Source organism: Elgaria multicarinata, chromosome 2 (assembly GCF_023053635.1).
Source record: "Elgaria multicarinata webbii isolate HBS135686 ecotype San Diego chromosome 2, rElgMul1.1.pri, whole genome shotgun sequence".
NCBI lineage: Eukaryota > Metazoa > Chordata > Lepidosauria > Squamata > Anguidae > Elgaria > Elgaria multicarinata.
Window position 1 is genome coordinate 170,760,898 of NC_086172.1, and position 23,263 is coordinate 170,784,160.

A 23,263-nucleotide genomic window follows, 5' to 3' on the forward strand; every position below is an offset into this window, starting at 1 on the left:
CAACCGTTCTCGCGGCGGCAGCAGCACAACCGGCGCAAACTTCCGCCACAAATCGAAGGCAGGTGTGGATGATGAGGCGTCACGGCTGAACGGGAAAAGCCGCTTTCACCGCTCCTCAACGACGGAACACCCGGTACGTCTAGCAACGCCCTAAGAGTACCTAACAAGTCTCCCTGAAAACTTTTCCCTGAAAAGGACAAGAACAAGAACTCTCAATCCCCTCAGTCATTCCCTTATATATATATCACTCCTCCCCCCTCCCAAGACATTCTAACTCCGCCCACTCAGGCCAACATTCTACAAACCACAGATTTACAAACTGCAGACATACATTTGGAATTGACTTGTGGGGTGTAACGCCACAGCCCCATCCGCCAGGTCCATTGTTTATTATCGAGTTTGTGCCAGTTCCAGCCTCTTCCCATTCCACCTTCACACTGTTTCTCCTCCTTTGAGGCACATGTGGTGAGACTCTTCACTCCGCTGCGACTGCGGGTTGCAGTTCTCTACCGCCCCCCTGGCTCATCCTCTAAATTTCTCTCTGATCTCGACTCGTGGCTGTCCTTTCTCCTCTCTGACAACTCTCCTACTCTGATTTTAGGTGACTTCAATATCCATGTAGATGACCCTCACGATGCTGCAGCTCTACGATTTCGCTCCTTATCTTCCTCTTACGATCTTAAGCTCTGGTCTGAAGCACCCACACATTCCCTTGGACACTGTCTGGATCTTGTCCTCACTCGGAACTGCTCTGTCCTGGACTTTTCTATCGCTGACTTTCCTCTGTCAGATCATCATCTAGTCTCTTTCAATATTACTCACAATCCCCCTCCTTCACGCCCCGCTTCTCGCCCTTGTCGTGACCTGCATTCTATCAACTACGAGGCTTTTTCTCAGTCCTTAGCCTCCTCTCTTCCTTCTGTCTACACAGCCGTCTCCTTGGACTCAGCCGTCTCCTCCTTTAACTCCTCCTTATCTTCAACTCTTGATAATCTTGCTCCATCTACAACTCGGATAGTTCGCCCCTCTCAACCCCAACCGTGGCTCACCTCTTTCCTCCGCTACCTTCGCTCTTGTTCCCGGGCAGCCGAACGCCTGTGGCGTAAGACCAAGGACTGGGCGGACTTTGTCCACTACAAATTTGTTCTCTCCTCTTTCTCTTCTGCCATTTCACTGGCCAAACAGCAGCACTACTCAACGTTGATCCAGTCAAATGCTAAGCACCCTCAGCGGCTCTTCGCGTCCTTCAACTCTCTTCTGAAGCCTAATCCGCCATCTCTCCCCGCCTCCCTGTCTGCCAACGACTTTGCCTCTTTCTTCAATGCTAAAATCCAAACTATACGCTCCGATCTAGCCAACTCTGCTCCGCTTCCAGCTCCTGTCCCTCACCTGTCAGCTCCTCCTTCAACTCTCTCGGCATTCCCTTCGGTCTCAGCTGATGAACTGTCTAAAATACTGCGCTCATCGAAGCCTTCCACTTGTTCCCGTGATCCGATTCCCTCTCGCGTCTTTATTAATCTTATCCCCGCTATCCTCCCGTCCTTGCTTCACATCATTAATTCTTCTCTGTCCTCTGGTTCATTTCCTTCTGCTTTTAAACATGCTACAGTCTCTCCCATTCTCAAAAAACCCACTCTTGATCGACTATCCCTGTCTAACTACCGACCTGTCTCCCTCTTGCCCTTTGTCTCAAAGATCCTGGAACGTCTGGTCTACTCTCGTTGTCTTGACTTTCTCTCTAATAACTCTGCTCTGGATCCCTTTCAATCTGGCTTCCGTCCTTTGCATTCCACTGAAACAGCCCTTACCAAGATCACCAATGATCTTCTTACTGCCAAGTCTAAAGGCCATTATTCTGTTCTTATTCTCCTTGATCTAACCGCAGCCTTTGATACGGTTGATCACGATCTTCTCTTAGATTCCCTCCACGACCTTGGACTCTGTGGCTCTGTCTATAACTGGTTCGCCTCCTATCTAGAGGGTCGCTCTTTCAGCGTGTCGGCTAACGGCAGCTCGTCCTCCTCTTTTCCCCTTTCAGTTGGGGTTCCGCAAGGCTCGGTGCTTGGCCCGTTGTTGTTCTCTCTATACATGCTGCCCTTGGGCAAGCTCATTCAATCTCACGGCCTCCAATATCACCTGTATGCCGATGATACACAATTATATCTTTCATCTCCGGAACTTTCTCCAGATGTTCACGATCGTATCTCGGCATGTCTTTCAGATATCTCAGCCTGGCTGCTTCATCGTCGTTTGAAACTTAACATGGCAAAGACTGAACTGCTAGTTTTTCCTCCTAAACCTTCTCCTCACCTCTCATTCTCCCTTACTGTCAACGATGTCACGCTTACTCCGGTCAAGGAAGCTCGTAGTCTTGGCTTTATATTTGACTCCTCGCTCTCCTTTACTCCTCACATCGAGGCAGTAGCTAAATCCTGTCGTTTCTTCCTGTATAATATTGCCAGGATTCGACCATTTTTGTCTGTCTCTTCTGCCAAGACTCTCGTTCACGCACTGGTTATCTCTCGGTTGGACTACTGCAACCTTCTTCTCTCTGGCCTTCCTTCGTCTCACATCAGTCCGCTGGTCTCTGTCCACCACTCTGCCGCTAAGATCATCTTCTTGGCCCGCCGCTCTGACCATGTCACTCCACTTCTGAAATCTCTTCATTGGCTTCCAATTCACTTCAGAATCCAATATAAACTTCTCCTACTGACCTTCAAAGCTCTTCACTGCCTAGCTCCTGCCTAGCTCTCCTCTCTCATCTCACACTATCGCCCCGCTCGGGCTCTCCGCTCCTCCGATGCCATGCTTCTCGCCTGCCCAAGGACCTCCACTTCCCTTACTCGGCTTCGTCCTTTTTCTTCTGCTGCCCCTTATGCCTGGAACGCTCTTCCAGAACACTTGAGAACTACAAACTCAATCACTGCTTTTAAGACTCAGCTCAAAACTTTTCTTTTCCCTATAGCCTTCAAATATTGAGTTTGTTCTGACTTTACACTGTTGGTTTTGCCCTACCCTGTGCCTGTTTACACTTCCCTGTGCCTGTTTGCATTCTCCTTCCCTCTTTATTGTTTACTACAACTTATTAGATTGTAAGCCTATGCGGCAGGGTCTTGCTAATTACTGTGTTATCTGTACAGCACCATGTACATTGATGGTGCTATATAAATAAATAATAATAATAATAATAATAACAGGACAATAATATTTAACATTTATTTAGCACTCCTGTGTGTTCAAAGTATTGGTGTATATATATATATATGATCGCAGTCATGCTTAAAACAGCCCTGGTCACTCTTGGGCAGCATCCAATGGGTTGCTGCGCTGCCACCGATTCCATTCTGCAAGCAAGACCCACCTCTTGCCCAAACAAGATTTAACGTTTCATATAGAAATCAACAAAATAAGTGGAAATACTCGTTTCTGGATCAGGACAGGTTGGCTGGGCTGCCTTATGTGAACTCCACTGACCTGACTTGTTCCAGAAATTAGCATTCCCGCTCATTTCCAGTTGCTCCCGGAAGTAGTAAATCTCTGTTGTGCAAATGGTAGGTCTCACTTGCAGAACAGTATCGACGAGGGAACAGCACCCCACTGGATACTGCCCAATAGTGAGTAGGGCTGCTTTAGGGATTACCATAATAGTACATATAAAATACTTTGAATATTTGGAACACTTATTGGGCCAGTTCAGACAACACACGAAGACATGGTTAGGCTGCTAGCCCTTTTGCAGCAAATGGTTAGTGAATGTGTTAGAACTGTGGTTATATAGCCACCATGGTTAGGAATGGTTCACACAACATAATATGTCATGGTTCACATGACACAGGAGCCTTGTCTGGCACAGAGCGGTAAAGTAGCAGTTTCTGCAGCTGAAACTCTCCCCACGGCCTGAGTTCGATCCCAGTGGAAGCTGGTTTCAGGCAGCTGGCTCGGGTCGACTCAGCCTTCCGTCCTCCCAAGTTTGGTAAAATGAGTACCCAGTTAGCTGGGGGAAAGGTAATAACGGCCAGGGAAGGCAACAGCAAACCACCCCGCTATAAGGCCTGCCAAGAAAAGTCAGCGAAAGCTGGCGTCCCTCCAAGAGTCAGTAATGACTCAGTGCTTGCACAAGAGGTTCCTTTCCTTTCCTTCACATGACACGCTAAGCCATAATGTTTAGCTCAAAAAGCTTAACCACCATAATGGCGTAGTGTGTCCTCTGAACAGGGCCATTGCCTTGCAGATGCAAGCCCTCGTGTTTCACTGCCCCATCTCGCTCAGCTACGCAGTGCTGGGGGAATGGGACGTTCATTCCACAATGCTCACAGGTCCTTAATATGATTCATTTGCCTGGTGTAGGATTTCCTCTCCAATGCCCTCTTTTGTCTTTTCTCATTTTAACACTCATCCAGTTTTACGGGAACTCTTGGGTTTTGAATACACATTGTAAGCTACCTGTTTTCAGCACATTCTATAATTCGGAGAGTAGCAGGGAGGACGACAGCTTGGCTCCCAAAACCAGCTTCTGGAAAACTAATTGTGTATAATAGAATGAAATGCCTCTCTTGGCTGGGTCATTTTCCCAACCTGTTTTCTTAATTTAGGACAAGTGTCCAAGGCCAATTCCCTCCCTCCCTCTTACTCTCTCTCTCACACACACAGATGCACACACTATCTTTGGGGAAAGCTAAGCCAACCAAATGGCATTACGAATATTTGAGATGGTTCCAGCCCAGCTCTCATCCTTTGGTTTTGCCTCCCTGTCATGGTCTCTTGGCTTGGTAACTTCAGAACAAGGACACCGACAGCTTCAAAAGAGAGCGAGAGAAAAGCCGACGTCTGCAGAAGCAGAGGCCTCCTCCAAGCCAAACAAAGATGATGTGCCACAGTTCAAATTGGAACCGTCGGAAAGGCAGTGTCACCTAAGGGCCCCATTTGTGTTCCTGGTTTCTGTTGTTGTTGTTGTTGTTGTTGTTGTTTTGCCAGTGCTTTCAAAACATTGATCATCATGGCTCCAGATGGCAGCCGCCTGTTTTTCGCAGCTCCCGACCCCACAAACAGATGTCTTTGTTACATGCGACATGACCGTGTGTAACAAAATGTGACAGGAAGCCGAGGTAGAGGGGAACGCCGCAACCTTCTCGGTCTCTCTGTCCCTCGCCCCTTTCTTCTTCTCACTCAGGCTGCCTATTTGCTCCAGGCATCAGACTCCGATGTTGATCAGCCCCCGGCTTGCTAACCGGCCTCGTTGCGGCTGTGGCAAATGGATTAGGCTCGATTCTGTGCAGAAATCGGAACTCTTCTCACACCGCTTGGCTCCCGGGGATAGAGGTTGACGTGTCTCTCCACTGCTGTCTCTCGGGAGTCCCATCACCAAGAGAGCAGCAGAAGGAACGGCTATTATTTCACGCTAACAAAATGCCCAGAAAGTGTGCATTTAGCAGGGGTAGGAGAACTCCACTACCTCTTCCTAGGAAAACACCTTAAACAGCAATCCTATGGTGTGGGTGTGTGTGCAGAGGGAGAATCCCAAGGCAGAAGAAATGCCTTATTCAAAGTCCAGCCAGGTTTATGCCAGCAGTGTGAAAGAGGGGAGAGCCAGCATTTTTGTTTTCCCTCCCCCTTGAGATTTTTCAGTTGTTTTTTCATTTTTACTTTTACAATTTCCCTTCCGTTGGTTGCAGTCGGAGAGAAATTATCTCCACCAGCTCCAAGGTTGGTATACAGCTCCCCACCTCTGGTGGGCTGTTGGAGGGATGAGAAGAGAGGCCCCCACTATGGTGAAATAAATTGTATATGGATTTACCTTAGACTAATGATTCCTAAAGAGGCAACTGTACATAAAATTTAGAAAATGCATTTTTATGCAAATCGGTGCCCTCACTTGCTCTCTCTCTCTCTCTCTCTGTTTTTTCAATGAGTAAGTGGCCACCCAAGTAGTGCAGTAGCTACAAAATGCAGACACAAAACCGGAAGCTTTTTTAAAAAATAAAAAATAAATAACCTTTCCCCTGCTGTCTTGGGGCACATCTACACCAAGCAGGATATTCCACTATGAAAGTGGTATATAAAAGGCAGGAGCCACACTACTGCTTTATAGTGGCATTGAAGTGCACTGTCAACTGTTGGGGCCCATGACAGCAAACAGGATATAACACTATGAAAGCGGTATGGAAGCAGTATATAAGAAGCAGGAGCCACACCAAGCAGGCTGGAGCACTATAAAAACGATATATGGTATGTGTCAATGGGCCCCAACAGTTGTCAGTGCACTTCAATATCATCATAAAGCAGTAGTGTGGCTCCTGCCTTTTATATACCGCTTTCATAGTGGAATATCCTGCTTGGTGTAGATGAGCCCCCAGAAAAGAGATCGATTTAGTCTGATCTTAGTTTTGAGCCAAACTGAACCCCATCGCAGCCCCGGCGATGTCATTGGGGATCTTCCAAGCCCCTCCCACCCATCTCCACCTGCTGATCCCGTTCTCTTTTCTTCCACCCTTTTGTGTTCTATGGCTCATGGGTCACATCTGGAGGCCAGTGGTTGGTTGGTTGGTTGGTTGGTTGGTTGGTTGGTTGGAAGGCAAGGAGGGAGCAGTTGATTCTTTTCCAGCACGGATTCCTATCCAAGTTGGAGAAACATAACAAAACCCAGTAAAGCCAATCAACACTGTAATAAAAGAGTAATGAGACATTAAAATATCTCGCTCAAAATAATTAGAGGTACGTAGCAGTCAAGGGAAAAACACCTGAGGTTGATGGCTGGAACACTCCTCACTAGGAGCCCACCGGATGTCCATGGGGAGATCATTCCACACGGTGGACGTCACAATAGAGAAGACTGTCCTCCATATCACACCCAAGTGGACATCAGCAGGCTATGGAACAGTAAGCAAAGTCTCCCCTTCAGAACATAAAGGCAGAGCCAGCCAAGGCAGGAGAAGGCAGTCTCTTAAATAACCTGAGTCTGAGCTGCTTAGGGCTTTATAAATGAACAATAATGCCCTGAACATGGCTCAGTAGCTCAGTAAAATTTTGGTTAAAGGCCTTATTGGGGGGGGGGCTATCACCCCATCACTTATTTAAACTTGGGTACTTTTCAGCACTCTAAGTGTGAATTTTAGTTCGTTATTTGGCTCCATAAATGTTCTCCTTTTCTAGCCAGATTTTGAACAGAATGCTATAATGCATTTCATGGAATCATAGAATAGTAGAGTTTGAAGGGGTCTATAAGGCCATCAAGTCCAACCCCTGCTCAATGCAGGAATCCACCTTAAATCATTCCTGACAGATGGTTGTCCAGCTGCCTCTCGAATGCTTCTAGTGTGGGAAAACGCACGACCTCCCTAGGTAACTGGTTCCATTGTTGTACTGCTCTAACAGTCAGGAAGTTTTTCCTGATGTCCTGCTGGAATCTGGCTTCCTCTAACTTGAGCCCGTTATTCTGCGTCCTGCACTCTGGGATGATTGTGAAGAGATCCTGGCCCTCCTCTGTGTGACAACTTTTCAAGTATCTGAAGAGTGCTGTCATGTCTCCCCTCAATCTTCTCTTTTCCAGGCTAAAAATGTCCAGTTCTTTCAGTCTCTCCTCAAAACAATATATTGTCTTTCTAATACTAAAAGAATTATTGTTGGAAGTTAGAAGTCAGAAGCTTCAAGGCCAGCCCAGGGCATTTTGCTGCCGGAGGTAAAGCAGAAAATGCCCACCAGCAGCACCATTCCACTTCCAGTTGAATCTTACCAGTAATCCATCCTCTCACTTGAGAGCAACCGGCTGGCTTAGGGGGTGCAGTGCAAGTTTGCATGGAAGGGAGCTGCCTAGGGACTGCCACGGCTCCCACCTCTACTCCACCCAGCATCTGTCCTCTGAGGCAACCACCTCACTCTGCCTAATGGTAAGGCCAGCTCTGAGAAGCTTAAATAAATTGTTTTGATTGAGACAGATGGAAAGAATCCCACAAAACCAGGGCCACTTTCATCACAGAATTACAATTCTAAGAGATGAGCTGTTGCCCTAAAGAAGGATCAAGTTCTCCTAAACTCAATGAGACTTAGGGCCTTGCTAGACCTGCCGGATAAGCCAGCAGGGAGGAGGGGCGACGGCGCGCTAGAATTAGCGCGTGCCGTCGCCGGCTTCCAGATGCACAATGTGACGGGGCAACGGGAAGCCCTGTAGCATCGGCCTTTTTTTGTTTGTTTGTTTGTTTAAAGGGACCATGTGCGCTGGGGAGCCGTCAGAGAAGGTAGGTGTTTTTTAAAAAACAATAAAGCCCCCCCGCCCCTGATTCCCCCCAATGCCCAATGACCCCCTCCCCCCTCGCTCGCCCGTCCTCCCCCCATCCCCGATGTCCTGTCCCCGGCTTCCCCCCCCGGCGCCATCCCCAATGTCGTGTCCCCGGCTTCCCCCCCCCCCCCCGTGCCATCCCCAATGTCGTGTCCCCGGCTTTCCGTCCCTCGCCCCCGATGGCTGCTTTCCTTCCCTCGCCCCCGTCAATGATGCCCGGCCTTCTCCCCTCCCTCTCCTGGCGGGTCCGGCCTTCCCCCCCTCTCCCCTCCCCCTGCTCGTAAGCGAGCAGCCACAAAAAGCCACGGACCCTGCTAGATGTTTTGCAGCCCCAGCCTCAGGCCGGGGCTGCGAAAAACCTGGGCCATAAGCGAATTCGCTTATGCCGGCTTAAGGCAGGTTTCAGCGCGGCCTGACCCCGGATTCCCCTGTGCGTCATCTGGATGCACAGGAGGGAAACCGGGCCTCACACTGCGCTAACGCCTGGTCTAGCAAGGCCCTTACTTCCAAGGAAACATGCAAATATTGGCCTGCTTTACAATGGTATTTGTCAATGGTCCCATACTGACCATCCAGGGATTTAAGATCAGCCAGGAAGGCTTTCTTTATGGTGCCCTGGAGGAACGTGGCCTCTGGTGAAACCATATGTGGCAGGGCTGATTTGGTGGTGGCCCCCTGGCTGTGGCACTCCCTTCCAGTAGAGATTTCACTGCCCTATGTGCTTTCATCATTTAGACACCAGTTGAAGACATTTATTTGTGCAGTCTTGGGGGGTGGGGTGAGCAAATTTGCCTCAAAACGGGTTCAGTACATTGGATAGTTCCTTTAGAGTTCTGACTGGTTCTGACTGAAACCCAGAGCAGATTTCCAGCCCCACTGACATCGGAGCCACCAGCATCCACTGCTGCTTTTGTGCATGGAATGGGAGAAGGCACCATCTTGTTCTTTGCCTCAGAGAACAAAATCTCTTTGGCAGGCCATGGCAACTGCTGTTGAAGCACCATAAATCCTGGGGCAAAAAATAAATAAATCCCCAAGATCTTATTAAAGTCAGGTCAAAGAACAATACATTGGTGATCTGGCATTAATCAGATGTGTATGATGAAAACAAGTAAGAGGGCAATATGACCCATGTGTCATGCTTATTATGTCAACTCGTGGAATTTGAATCTATCAGAACAAACAAGTTACAACTTCTTTTACTTGGAACTCTGATGCACTAGGTCACACAGTTCCTAGTCTGGAGGCAAAACTAGTAAAAATAACTTTAACAAGCAAATAGATACATTCCAAAGAACTTAACCAGCTTAACCTTTCCTAGGTTTTGCTGGGGGTGGGGAGATGGGGTTTCCTAAGAAGTTGAGCAAATAACACTTCCTGGGAACTAGGAAAATTCCCGTCGTTACAATAAACTATCTGTGCAGAGGAGGATAATGCTTTGTATATTTCAAGGGGGGTATCAATGCGTTCTGTATGACAGTGATGGACTAAAGCCTCCTGCAGACTCCCTGTTGGTCAGTATCAGAGAAAGAGGGCATGCCGTGTTTTGCCCTCATCATTACACTTGCTCCTTCATTGTCTTGTGAGAGCCAGTGTGGTGTAGTGGTTAGGGTGTTGGTCTAGAACTTCACAGGATCTGGGTTCTGTGCTTTGCAATCCTCGGAGGAAAGATGGGAGGTGAATGTAACAAATGAATAAATAATCATACCGTTTTATAGGTTTCACCATACAAATAAAGAGAAGCCATCCAGGTTTGTAGGAGAAAGCAAACAGATGCACTCAGAGACATCATTGCGATGAGAGTTCAAGCGGCTCTCCACCTCAAGTGAAATTCAAACCTACCCTTATCTACGTTTCTGTCCCTTGGGCACACTGGAGAGGGACAGAATCTTAGGAACCGGCAGATATAGAGGAGGAGAGACAGACAGACAGACAGACAGACAGACAGACAGACAGACAGACAGATATAGATAGATTATTTATTACATTTCTATACCGCCCAATAGCAGGAGCTCTTGGACAGAAAGAGAGAGAGAGAGAGAGAGAGAGAGAGAGAGAGAGAGAGAGAGGCGTAAGTGGGCAGGAGATGCAACTTGGGGTGAAAAGCACAGGCAAGAAAGGTTCCATCTCCTGCCCACTTATGCCATGGTATCTATCAATCCATCTCTTGGTAGGCATTTCTTCTGAAATTGGAGAGCCATCTGGAAAAACTAGCTGGGGTGCAGTGTGTGTGCATTCCATAAGGATTCAGTTTCCCCATTCTGTTCCACATTAAATCACCTCCATCCTCTCCTATACATGGGTCAGCCACCACCGTATTTAGTTTTGACCTGAGTGATGCCCATGTGGTCATGTTTGGTTATTTATAGCATTTTTACTGTAAAGGCCAGTGCTACCATACAGGCCACTCAGGCGGCCGCCTAGGACGCCAAGCTAAGAGGGGCGCCGGGCACAGCGCAGCACTCACCCGCGTTGGCTGTGAGCCGGCCCGGCCCGAGGATTCAGCTGGGCCTGGGTGGGCGAGATGGCACCCCACACCCGCCCAGCCGAAGCTAAGCCAGGGACACTGAGGTAGGGGTGGGGCGGCTCCACATTCGGACTTCCGGAACACGCCCGGAAGAGAGAGAAAGAGAGAGAATGTATGGGTGAATGGGGTGCGTGGGGTCTTTGAGTGAATGCATGTGTTCATGCGTGTGTTTGTTTGGAGTGAGTGATGCTGAGTGTGTGTGTGCGCGCGCGTGTGAGTTGGGGGGGATGGTTTGGAGGTGATATTCTTATTAAATAAAGCATTTTAGACCCATAGACGTTCCTTTCCAATTTGTTTGCTATAATTGTCATGACGTATTTCTTGCACTTTAAAATAAATTTAGCAGTTTCAAGTTTTGTGCTTCTTATTTTTTTCCAGGAAACATATGTTCTTAAAAATCAAAGTTGGCATTTTTTGGGTGGGTGTGTTTGTGTGTGAAAGTAGCTCACCTTGCCTAGGGCACAAAATAGTCTGGCACCGGCCCTGTTTACTGTGTACAGTTCTGGTCAACAAGCACACACAGAGACAGATGCTGGAAAAGGTACAGAGAAGGGCAACTAAAATGTTCAAGGGGCTGGAGCATAAAGTTACAACAGCTGGAATTGTTTTGCTTGGAGGGAAAGGAGGGTAAGGGAAGACATGATAGAGATGTACAAAAATATGCATGGTGTGCAGAATGTGGATAGGTAGACATTTTTCCCCAGTCCCATAATACTAGAACCCGGGGTCATCCCATGAAGCTGACTGGGTTGGAGATTCAGGACAGATAAAAGGAAAGACTTCTTCACACACCGCATAGTTATACTCTGGAATTCATTACCACAAGATGTGGTGATGGCCACCAATTTGGATGGCTTTAAAAAGGGGTTAGATAAATTCCTGGAGGAGAAGGCTATCAATAGCTACTAGTCCTGATGGTTAAGTGCAGCCTCCAGTATTAGAGACAGTAAGCATGTATACACCAGTTGTTGGGGAACATGGGTGGGAGGGTGCTGTTGCACCATGCCCTGTTTGTGGTTGCCTGGTCAACGGCTGGTTGGCCGCTGTGTGAACCTCGGTCTTTTCCAGCAAGGTTCTTCTCACGTTCTTGTATGCTTAAATATTAACGTTGAGGGAGCCCGTGCCGGCAGGCTTACAGTCTAAGAGCTTGACTAGGGATGTACAAGGATTTCATTTTTATTCGTTTTTGACCCAAATGCACCCATGAACATGAACACAATTGCATTTTTCAGGCAAAGTTTCCATATTCCCAAGCTTGCAATCGCATTTTTAAAAGTGTGCATTAAAAAAAAAGTACTTCACACTTTAGTCAATGGGAGTAAAGTATACATTTTGGTATCTGATTTTTTTTTTTTTTAATTAAAAAAAATGCACCAGACTGCACACCGTTTTCATTCAAACAAAAGAAAGGGGGGAGAACTGCTCAAATTTGGGAACAGGTACGAGATGGTCTGGTCTTTGTGTTGGAAACAAGAAAATGTTGACAAGCTCAAGCCTCATGGATTCTCCCAAGCCTAGCCATGACACAAAAGGAAAAGGGATTGGGAGGGAGAAGGAAAAAAAGTCATCTTAAGCACGGGTTCCTTATTACAAAGCACTTGTAAGAAAGAACAGTGAACAGGAGGATTCTCACATCCCACCAAAAGGCCTACAGAGGAAAAGCAAGGGGCATGTTTTAATTTTTGCGAACCGCCCAGAGAGCTTCGGCTATTGGGCGGTATAAAAATGAAATAAATAAATAAATAAATAAATAAATAAATAAATAAATACACCTAGGGACTGGAGGGGGAAGATCTCATGATATGGTGATCGTGAGATCCTCCCCTTCAGTCTACATGCAGCATGTGACATCCCGGGAGGAAGAGGAAGTCTCGCCCGCCATTTTGTTTGTTTTTTAATCTGAAATGAGCACAGGAGCACAACTATGGAAAATGTATTTAAAACAAAAACCGAAAACCTCCCACTTCTCCCACCCCACCCCCAATGGGCACAGAGCTCCTGAGGAGCTCCGTGCCCCGTGCCCAGTTCCCGGCTCCTCACAGTTACTCACAAGGAGCCAGGATGGAACCGGGACAGCAGATAATACCTCCTGCAGTCTCGGGAAGATCCTGAGACTGCAGGAAAAACCGGGATTAAAGTGTAGGGCCATATCCCGGGGCAAGGAGGGATCATCCCTCCCTGCCCCCGGGATCCACTGTGCATCATGTGGATACACAGGGATGATCCCAGGGCGATCCCCAGGATATCACCCCAACTACCAAGCCCAAGGTCATCATGGAAAGCACCATTTCCTTCACACAGGAACCCTAACCTCGTGGCAGGTCCTTATTCATAACCACTTCTGTTTGTCATTGCCATGTAATAATGGCAGTGATTTTCTCATTATGTTGTCCACTTCCTCAACAGCATGTGGATCACCAATCAAAGCGAAATAGCTCCTGGAAGAAGTACTAATTCTCCAGAAATGTGCTGTATCCATTCCAAGGGATGGTGAGGTTAATAAAAAGATTCCATATACCACTTTCATCATTATCTTACAATAGTAATAAGAACCTCCTCCCCGGCACATTTCCGGAGGATTAATAACCAGTTTGGGGTTAATGGCCTCCTTGTCTGTGCTTTGGGCCATCAGCTCCTCCCAGCTAGTCATTAATCCCAAGGAAATGCCCTGCCATTCCATAAATAGCTTCCCATCCAGGATATTTCTTTGGGGAACTAATGGGTAGCTGGAATTATTGCCCCGGGCAAATGTTCCAAGACGCTCGTTAATCCCCAAATAATGCCAGCCAACTTTGATTGTTATTGTTTCATTCTCGGACGGACTAAAGCAACCTTTAGGTGACCCGGACGCAATGATTTCTTCAGATGTTACTACTTTCATACTGAAAAAGCAGGGCGGGGGAGCAAATACAGCGTCATTATTTGGTTTATGTTTCCCATATACCCTTCAGGGCACTGTTCCAAGAACGTTCTGTTAACTGATCCCAAGTTACTGGGTGTGAAATTATCAGTGGAAAAGCTGTTTGCTATACAGTATAAATTATTTTTTTTTCTAGCATTTTATACACATAACAGTATGCTAAGATCAGTCAGAGACAGACTCACAACAGGAATATTTAGACCTTGGGCTCCATACTCTGCAGCCATCTGCTCTACCCTGTCCTCTCAGTTCCTGATCAAAGTTCACATTGCCCTGGCACTGTGGGCCTTGCTAGACCTACCACGTAATCCGGTGGGGAGTAGGGGCAACGGCGCGCTACAGCTAGCGCGCGCCGTTGCCCTTTTCCAGACGTAACACGCGACGGGGCAAGGGAAAGCCCCGTCACGTGCTCCGGATTTTTTAAGCTTAAAAGGCCATGTGCGCAGGAGCGCACCCACGAAAAAAGTAAGTGTTTTTTTAAAAAAAATAAAGGGTTCCCCACTCCCCCTGCCCGTCCCTCACCCCCGTCCGCAATGCCCAGTCCCCCGTCCCCGATGCCTGTCCCCGCTTACCAGGCCCTGTCCCCATCCTTTCCACCCCCCCGTCCGCTAGGCCCGTCCCCGTCCCTGATGCCTGTCGCCGCTCGCCATGCCCTGTCCCCGTCCTTCTTCCCCCCGTCCCCGATGCCCATTGCCGCTCACCAGGCCCTGTCCCCCATCCCCAATGCCCATCCCCATTCTTCTCCCCCCCTCTCCTGCCAGGTCTGGTCTTTCCCCCGGCCCCCATCTCCCCTCCCCGGTGATTCCCCCCCCAGCCTGATGGGCACAGCGCTCCTATGAGCGCTGTGCCCAGTCCGTGGCTTCTCCCGGCTACTCGCAAGTATGCGAGCAGCTGGGAAAAGCCACGGACCCTGCTAGACTTTCCGCAGCCCCAGCCTCAGCCCAAGGCTGTGGAAAAGCCGGGCCATAACCGCATCCGGTTATCCCGGGTTAAGGGAGGACTTAGCCCGGCCTGATCCCGGGATACCCTGTGTGTCATCTGGATGTACAGGAGGGAGACCGGGCCTCACACCGGGCTAACGCCTCGTCTAGCAATGGCCTGAGTCTCCCAGCTTTATGGACTTAAATTGGGCGATATCCAATACCACTGCTGCACTCCTACTGATTCCATTGTGCCAACAGGACCAACCGCTAGCATAAAAGGGAGTTAGTGCTTCCTAAAGAAACCCTGGAAATGGAAATATTCATTTCTGGATTGGGACATTTCCCTTTTGTGATCTGCACTGACCTGCCCCATCCGAGAAATAAGCATTTCCACTCATTTGCAGTTGCTTTAAGAACTACTAATTATACTTGTGGTGGATCCTGCTGACATGCAGGAAGCATAGAATCCCACACAACATATTTATTTGTCAAGTTTGTTTTATATTTTGAATGGTTTCTATGGTTTTAATTTTTGTAAAAAAAACCAGAGAGCTTCGGCTATTGGGCGGTATAAAAATGCAATCAATCAATCAATCAATCAATCATAATAATACATTTATTTCTTACCCGCCTCTCCATTTTGATTGAGGCAGGGAACAACAGTAAATGGTAAAATACATGAAACTAAATTAAAACATAATATACATTGTTAAAACATCCTAAAAAACATCCTAAAAACATCTTAAAATTCCACTGGATAAGCCTGCCGGAAGGGATCAGTCTTTATTGCTTTCTTGAATGCTAGTAGACTGTTAAGTTGATGAGTCTCCTCTGGCAGGCCATTCCACAGTCTGGGAGCAACAGAAGAGAAGGTCTTCTGGGTAACAGTTGTTAATCTAGTTTTTGCTAGCTGAAGTAGGTTTTTCCCAGAGGACCTGAGTGTGCGGGGCAGATTGTACAGGAGAAGTTGCACCCCACCCTTTCTTCAAGGTGCTCACAATGAATTGAAACGTAATGCAGCAGATCACAGCATAGCTATCAAAAACCTGTCTCCACTTTGCTCTGCCCCCATAACATTCACTTGGGGAAACCAAGATTTGATGGTATTGCTTCTGAATCCATCCACCCAACCAGCAGCACCAAATAAAGTGGACTAGGGGCAGAGAAACACATATGAGATGATATAACATGACATCATTCCCTTCCTAAATGTTAGGAAGAGAGACAGAGATAATAATTAATAATAATAATAATAATAATAATAATAATAATAATAATAATTCAGGATCAGGTCTGGAGAAAATGGCACCCCAGAGTATGCATGGCTTCAGTGTCCCCCCCCCTCCCCATTTGCTCAATTTTGGAATACCTCATTTTCCTTGCATTCATCATCTGTTTCACAACTTTGATGTGCTACTTGCAATGCATGATATATCTTTTTGTGCAAACTTTTGTGTGTGGATCTGATAACTACCGCAGCTAAGTACAACGTCCAGTATCAGAGGCAGTAAGGCTGTATACACTAGTTGTTGGGGAACATGGGTGAGAGGGTGCTGTTGCACCGTGTCCTGCTTGTGGGTCCCTGGTTGACAGCTGGTTGGCCATTGTGTGAACGGAGTGCTGGGCTAGATGGGTCCTTGGTCTGATCCAGCAGGGCTCTTCTTATGTTCTTAAAACACCCAACAATTAGTGCTTAGGGGAAAGAGGGTGGGATCAGGGGAGAGATGTATGTCCATTTGGAGAGGTCCAGAGTACTGGATTGGGACCCAATTTGGCCCACAGGCCCGAAGTTACCCACCCCTGCAGTGCACTCATTACAAGTAAATATTAATCTGATGGTGCAGAGTAATTTTAATCAGAAGCAATAAATAGTATTGCCATTGAAATCCTTTTGGAAGTTAAATTAAATACTTAACATGCAATTAGTTTTAGGCTAAAACTCTATGCCTATTTTCCTGGAAGTAAGCCTCATTGGATGCAATGGCACTTCCTTCTGAGTAGACATATACAGGATTCCACTGTTCGCAAAACCCTATCTTTAACATAGAATCATAGAATAGCAGAGTTTGAAGGGGCCTACAAGGCCATTGAGTCCAACCCCCTGCTCAATGCAGGAATCCATCCTAAAGCATCCCTGACAGATGGTTGTCCAGCTGCCTCTTGAAGGCCTCTAGCGTGGGAGAGCCCACAACCTCCCTAGGGAACTGGCTCCATTGTCGTACTGCTCTAACAGTCAGGAAGTTTTTCCTGATGTCCAGCTGGAATCTGGCTTCCTTTAACTTGAGCCCGTTATTCTGTGTCCTGCACTCTGGGAGGATCGAGAAGAGATCCTGGCCCTCCTCTGTATGACAACCTTTTAAGTATTTGAAGAGTGCTATCATGTCTCCCCTCAATCTTATCTTCTCCAGGCTAAACATGCCCAGTTCTTTCAGTCTCTCTTCATAGGGTTTTGTTTCCAGACCCCTGATCATCCTGGTTGCCCTCCTCTGAACAATTCATGTTCATTGCAAATCTACCATAATGAAAAGGAAATTAGCAAGTATTAAAAATGCATGTATATAAATAGGTGTGGACATACGTATTGCATATGGAAAATGATAGAAATGTGTTAGTTCTTTCTTTCTTTCTTTTTTAAAAAAATGTTGGCACAACCACTCTGGAGCATTTAGAAAACAGCTCTGGAGAATTAATGACAGCTGACTTTGCCCCAAAGGCATGAAAAGTATTGGATGTGACATTGATGGATATACTGAACGTTTGTTATGGCTGTTGTGTATCTACAAAATTATTGACAGGCCAGGACTTGCAAGGGCCTAGTCTCAGGACTTGTTTTCATTATCAAAGTTCATTCAAGGAACACATGAAGAAATTATAAAATTGGGAATACCTCACAGCGTATCCCGTGTATTATTCCCTTGAGATAACTACAATGAGGCCTGGAACTGGGCTGGATTAGGCTGTAGCTGGCTACTAGTCCTGAGGGCTATATGCTACCTCTAGGAACAGAGGCAGTATGCCTACATATACCAGCTGCTGAGGAATATGGGTAGGAGGGTGCTGTTACACTCATGACTTGCCTGTGCGTTTATTTAGTTATTTATTACATTTCTATTCCCAGGGTCATCCTGTGAAGCTGACTGATGGGAGATTCAGGACAGATAAAAAGGAATGACTTCTTCATAAAGTGCATAGCTTAACTATGGAATTCACTACCACAAGATGTAGTGATGGCCGCCAATTTTGATGGCTTCAAAAAGGGATCAGTTACAAATTCCTGGAGGAGAAGGCTATCAATGGCTACTAGTCCTAAGGGCTATGTGCTACCTCCAGTATCAGAGGCAGAAAGCCTACATACACCCGTTGCTGGGGAACATGGGTGGGAGGATGTGTTGCACTCATGACCTGCTTGTGGGCTTCCTGTGGGCAACTGGTTGGCCACTGTGTGAACAGAATGCTAAACTGGATAACCCTTGGTTTGATCCAGCATGGCTCTTCTTAAGTTCTTATTGTAAGGGTAAGGTAAGGGTTAACTGGAACTTGGGGCTGGCATGTCTTTTAATGTGTAAATTTTATGGTTTCATAGGAGGGAGATAAGCGGCCGCATCTGCATGTGGGAGACGGCCGGAGCCATGTCCGCTTGTCCTTGAGTGAATTAACATCTCAGGCAGAGGTGTGAAAGATCCACGCATCAAAGCCAAGGGGAGGAGGGAAGGAGCAAGAAAGAAAAGTATAAAGACTACCTTGTGAGGGAAACAGGGGGGGTCGGCTGAACACCGAGGTTGGGTGACGTATGAACTGTAGTTTAGTCTCTGGCTTGCTCCTTCTGGGTTCTTACTTATATATCCATGTTTTATAGTTTTAAGTCTGCTAATCCCATGTATCCTACCCGTTTCCTAATAAAAAGGTCTTAAACCTCAAAATTGTGAGCCGTGAGTGTCTGTCCTGGGGATCCGTGCTAGATCCAGTCGAGAAGCCAGCTATTGCTGGGGCGTGCTTCCTTTACACTTATACCATCCACTAGCTGAAGTTCTTGGTTTCCTGTGGGCTAGTTGGCCACTATGTGAACAGAATGCTGGACTGGATGGACCTTGGTCTCACCTAGCACATCCCTTCTTATGTTCTTATACTGCCCAATAGGTGCAGCTCTTGGTTTACCATGGGTAGCTGTTTGGCCACTGTGTAAACAGAATGCTTGACTAGATGGACCCTTGATCGGCTCCAGCATAGCTCTTATTATGACCTTAGCTAGACCTACCTGTTACTGCGTGACGGAGAGGTGAAGATCTCGCAATGTGTTTATTGCGAGATCCTCCCTCCGTTTACATGCAGCACATGACAGCCTCGGAAGGAGAGGACGTCGTGCCCACCATTTTTTTTTAAAGACAGAGAAGATGCACACAAGCGCTCATTCGCAAAAGGTGTGTTTGTTTTTTAAAAAAAGTACTTTTCCCCACTCCCCAACCCCACCCCGATGGGCGCAGGGCTCCTGAGGAGCTCTGCGCCCCATGCACAGGTCCCAGCTCCTTGCGCTGAACCGGGACAAACCGCGACACCCAGCCACACATTCTGCGGTTGCCCGAGACCATGGAAAAACTGTGCCTAAAGTGTAGGGTGAGATCCCGGGGCAAGGAAGGGATCATCCCTCCCTGATCCCGGGATCCCCTGTGTGTCATGTGAAGGCACAGGGACAATCCCGGGGATTGCCCTGGGATTTCGCCCCATCTAGCTATGGCCTATTTTTGTATGGGCTGGACCGAGGGGAGAAAACTCTACAACAGGCAGAATGGTTTCTGAAATGTGGAAATAATGAGCAGATATCAGAAACTGTGAAATTGGTAGGATTTTAATATCAAGGTGGTCCTTGAACCACTTCAGTGATGGTTATGGACTCCCCCCAGATAAAGCACAGCATCTGGAAAGGTTGTCATGCCAACATCTTTACAAAATAAGGCCAGTTTGGGATGTCATTATTTATGTATTTATTTATTTCATTTCATTTCTATACTGCCCAATAGCCAGAGCTCTCTGGGCGGTTTACAAATCATTTATAATGCAGCTACATTTTTCTAGGCACTGTACACAATTTTAAGGGGGGGGAAACCTGTCCCCAGCTGCAAGTTCTCAATCTAGTAGACAGTATACAAAAGGAAAACACCATTACTGGAAGAGTTATTTCACACATTACATGGCAGCAAATCTCAGTTTGCCATTGAGCGTACACCTGGCCAGGAGCCACAACCAATTCCAGGTCCCTGGTGTACAATACATATGCTTACAAATACACATCCATGCTTTAGATTTTTAGGTGTATACTTAGAATGAAATAGGAGCACACCAAAAAAATATGCGTGAAGAGTGTTGGGCAAACTGACCCCATTATAATTTGGAATCTGACAGCCAAACTACAAATGCAGTGTTAGGGGAAAGCTCTCATTTATTACAACATTTCAAAGCAACTCCAATTCTTTGTGCATCACCAAACGAAAGCACATCTTGAGAACAGGGTGTACATAGGAAGACAAAGTCATGCGTTATGATACATCTTCCTCCTTCCCAGTACCCAACCAATATTTTTGCTTACCAAAGAAATACATGTTATGCCTGATGCTCAAGAAAAGGGTTCATCAGAAATCAATTAGCTGGAGGGAGAAAGAAGGCCCAATCACAAGTGAGAAATAAAATTGATCAAGGTGGTGGATACAAATCAACATGTCTAATTCTTCCAACATGATTGGTTGTTGTATGGTGTCAAAGCCAAAAATAATAATTAATTGCTTGGTTTCTTTGGTGAAGGCCATAGCTAGACCTAAGGTTTATCCCTGGATTGTCCAGGGGTCAAACCTGTTCATCTAGGTGACACACAGGGAATCCAGTGCTCAGGCAGGGGCGAACCCTGGATGATCCCAGGATAAACCTTAGGTCTAGCTGTGGCCGAAGAGTAACTAAAGGGTTTTTTAAAAATCCTTCTGATCATGGGCAAATGGGACATTTTCTTTGCCTGCAGTACTTTAAGGATTACAACAAGTGACGTTTGAGCAGACACAAAGATGGTGGAATTTGGTTGCTTGGTCATGCCAACCACGCAGACCATGCAGGTGCAGAAAAGAGAAACTAACTCATCATAAATCTCTGTTTTAGTTATGAAAACGTTAACATTTCATTGTAACTAAGTCAGGTCTCAATATACATAAGGGAAATAAAAACATGTGAGATGTGATGTATGAACTGACTCATTACGGGTTTCGGCAGCAATACTGGGGATTTTTTGGTTTTCGTTTTGTTTTCTTTTTTTGATGTGAAGACGTTGTAGCATGCAACAAGAAGCAAATACATGGGTTTAGCAAGAGTATGAAAATGGGATGGGAATATATTGTAACTTCTCCTTAGGCTAGGGTGGGAAAGAAACCTAAATAATAAAGTTGGCAACTGCAATGCAACTCAGCTTGGGTTTCCAGGGGGAAATTGGCATCTTTCTGTCTTCCTTGTACCATTCAAGTTGTGTAACATCATCACCCACGGAAACTGTGCATACTTGAGGAGTACAGAGTCAGTATTTGTGGAGACTTTCCCATGCATGCATCCAGTGGAACTTTAGGATGTTTTAACAATGTATATTATGTTCTTAATTTAGATTTATGTATTTTATATTTACTGTTGTTCCCCACCTCGATCAAAATGGAGAGGCGGGTAAGAAACTATTATTATTATTATTATTATTATTATTATTATTATTATTATTATTATTGATAGCTGCCATGTCTGCTTGGTTTCTTACTCAATGCCCTCTCACACTCTACATGGGATGTGGGCAATTCAAAGGTCATTATTTTCCTCCTGCAGCTGAGTCAAATGTGTAGTAAGAAAATTGCTCAACCCTTTGGCAACCCTTAAGAGCCTTGCAAATGGCAGCAAAGCCATGGTGCCCCAATCTTTCAGATCCTGCAAAGATGGACACTTAAGCATGGTCAGAGAAGAAGAAATGCATCACCAGAAACCAATTAAACTATCCAGCCTCTTCTTAAAAGCCTCCAGGGATGGAGAACCCACAACCTCCGTAGATAGACTGTTCCACTGTTGTACAGACCTTGCCATCAGTTTTTCCTTATATTTAACCAAAATCTAGGTAACCTATACCTATTATTTTGGGTCCTAATTTCTCTGGCCATAGAAAACAGTTCTTCACCATCCTCCCTGCAGCACACTTTTATGTACCTGAACACTGCTAAGAAGTCTCCCCTCAGTCTTCTTTTCTCCAGACTGAACATCCCACGTTCCTTCTGCCTGTCCTCGTAGGGCATGTCCTCAAGTCCCCTCCTCTGAACCTGTTCTAACCTGTCCATGCCCTTCTGGAAATGTGGTGCCCAGAACCATACTCAATAATCCAGGCGTGCCAAGTAGAGAGGAATAAGGACTTCACGCGAAAGAGAACTAAGGGCGCAATCCTCTGCAGGTTTAGACAGAAAAAAGTCCTACAACTCCCAGCCATGCTTATTTATTTATTTATTTATTTATTTATTTATTTATTTATTTATTTCATCTTTACACTGCCCATCAGCTGAAACTCTCTGGGCAGTGCACAATTGATTGATTGATTGATTGATTACATCTTTATACTGCCCATCAGTATAAACATCCATAGGACTGTGCCCTAAAAAGGGGGGCTCAGATTTCCATGAAATTTGCATACATAGATTTGTATTTAGAGATGCCCATGTAGAAATCATTTCTAAAATGTGAAGAAAAATTCAATACATCTCCCCTTAGTGGGGGGGACGGACGGACTGTGAGCAGGCGACCTGTGTGCACTTGCTGCTCAGTCCACTGTCCTGGGGCTATGTGTGGGCACTGGGCAGGCACCTTCAAGGCCCTTCCTGTTCTCCCCAGTGGCAGCTAGTGCCCATTGGGGTTGGTGGGGCAGGGCAGCTTCTCCATATTCTACTGAGATTGTCAGAGGAGGGCAAGAGAAGTTCATTCATGGCAATCGGCAGTTGCACGCCGTGCACCGGAGCGAATGTGGGGAGATTTCTCCACCCCAATTGGGTGGGCAGAGGCAGAGGCCGACGTCCCTTTCTTCCACAATGGTTGGGACCACTCAGGCACTGCGAGACTCCTTTCTGCAGCATGTGGGAAGCCTTCTGAGCAACCACTGAGGGCCAGAGACCCAGAAAAAAAATACCTCCTCTTCCAGCTCCACAAACTATCCCCTCCCGCAGGTATGATGGTTGGGGGAGGACGTGACTTCTTCGTGCAAGCCCTGCTCTCTACTGCTGAGTTAGTTATGGCAGCTTCCATAGTTAAGCACAGCAACTGGTTCTGGGCATCATAGTCTGTAGCATTACAGTTCATAGTTGCTAGGGTGACCATATGCAATGGAGGACAGGGCTCCTGTATCTTTAACAGTTGTATTGAAAAGGAAATTTCAGCAGATGACATTTGTACATATGGGGAACCTGGTGAAATTCCCTCTTCATCACAACAGTTAAAGCTGCAGGTGCCCTGCCCTCTTTTAAATCTGGTCACTCTAGTATAGCTCCTGCAGCTTTAACTGTGGTGATGAGGAGGGAATTTCACCAGGTTCTCCATGCATACAAATGACACCTGCTGAAATTCCCTTTTCTATG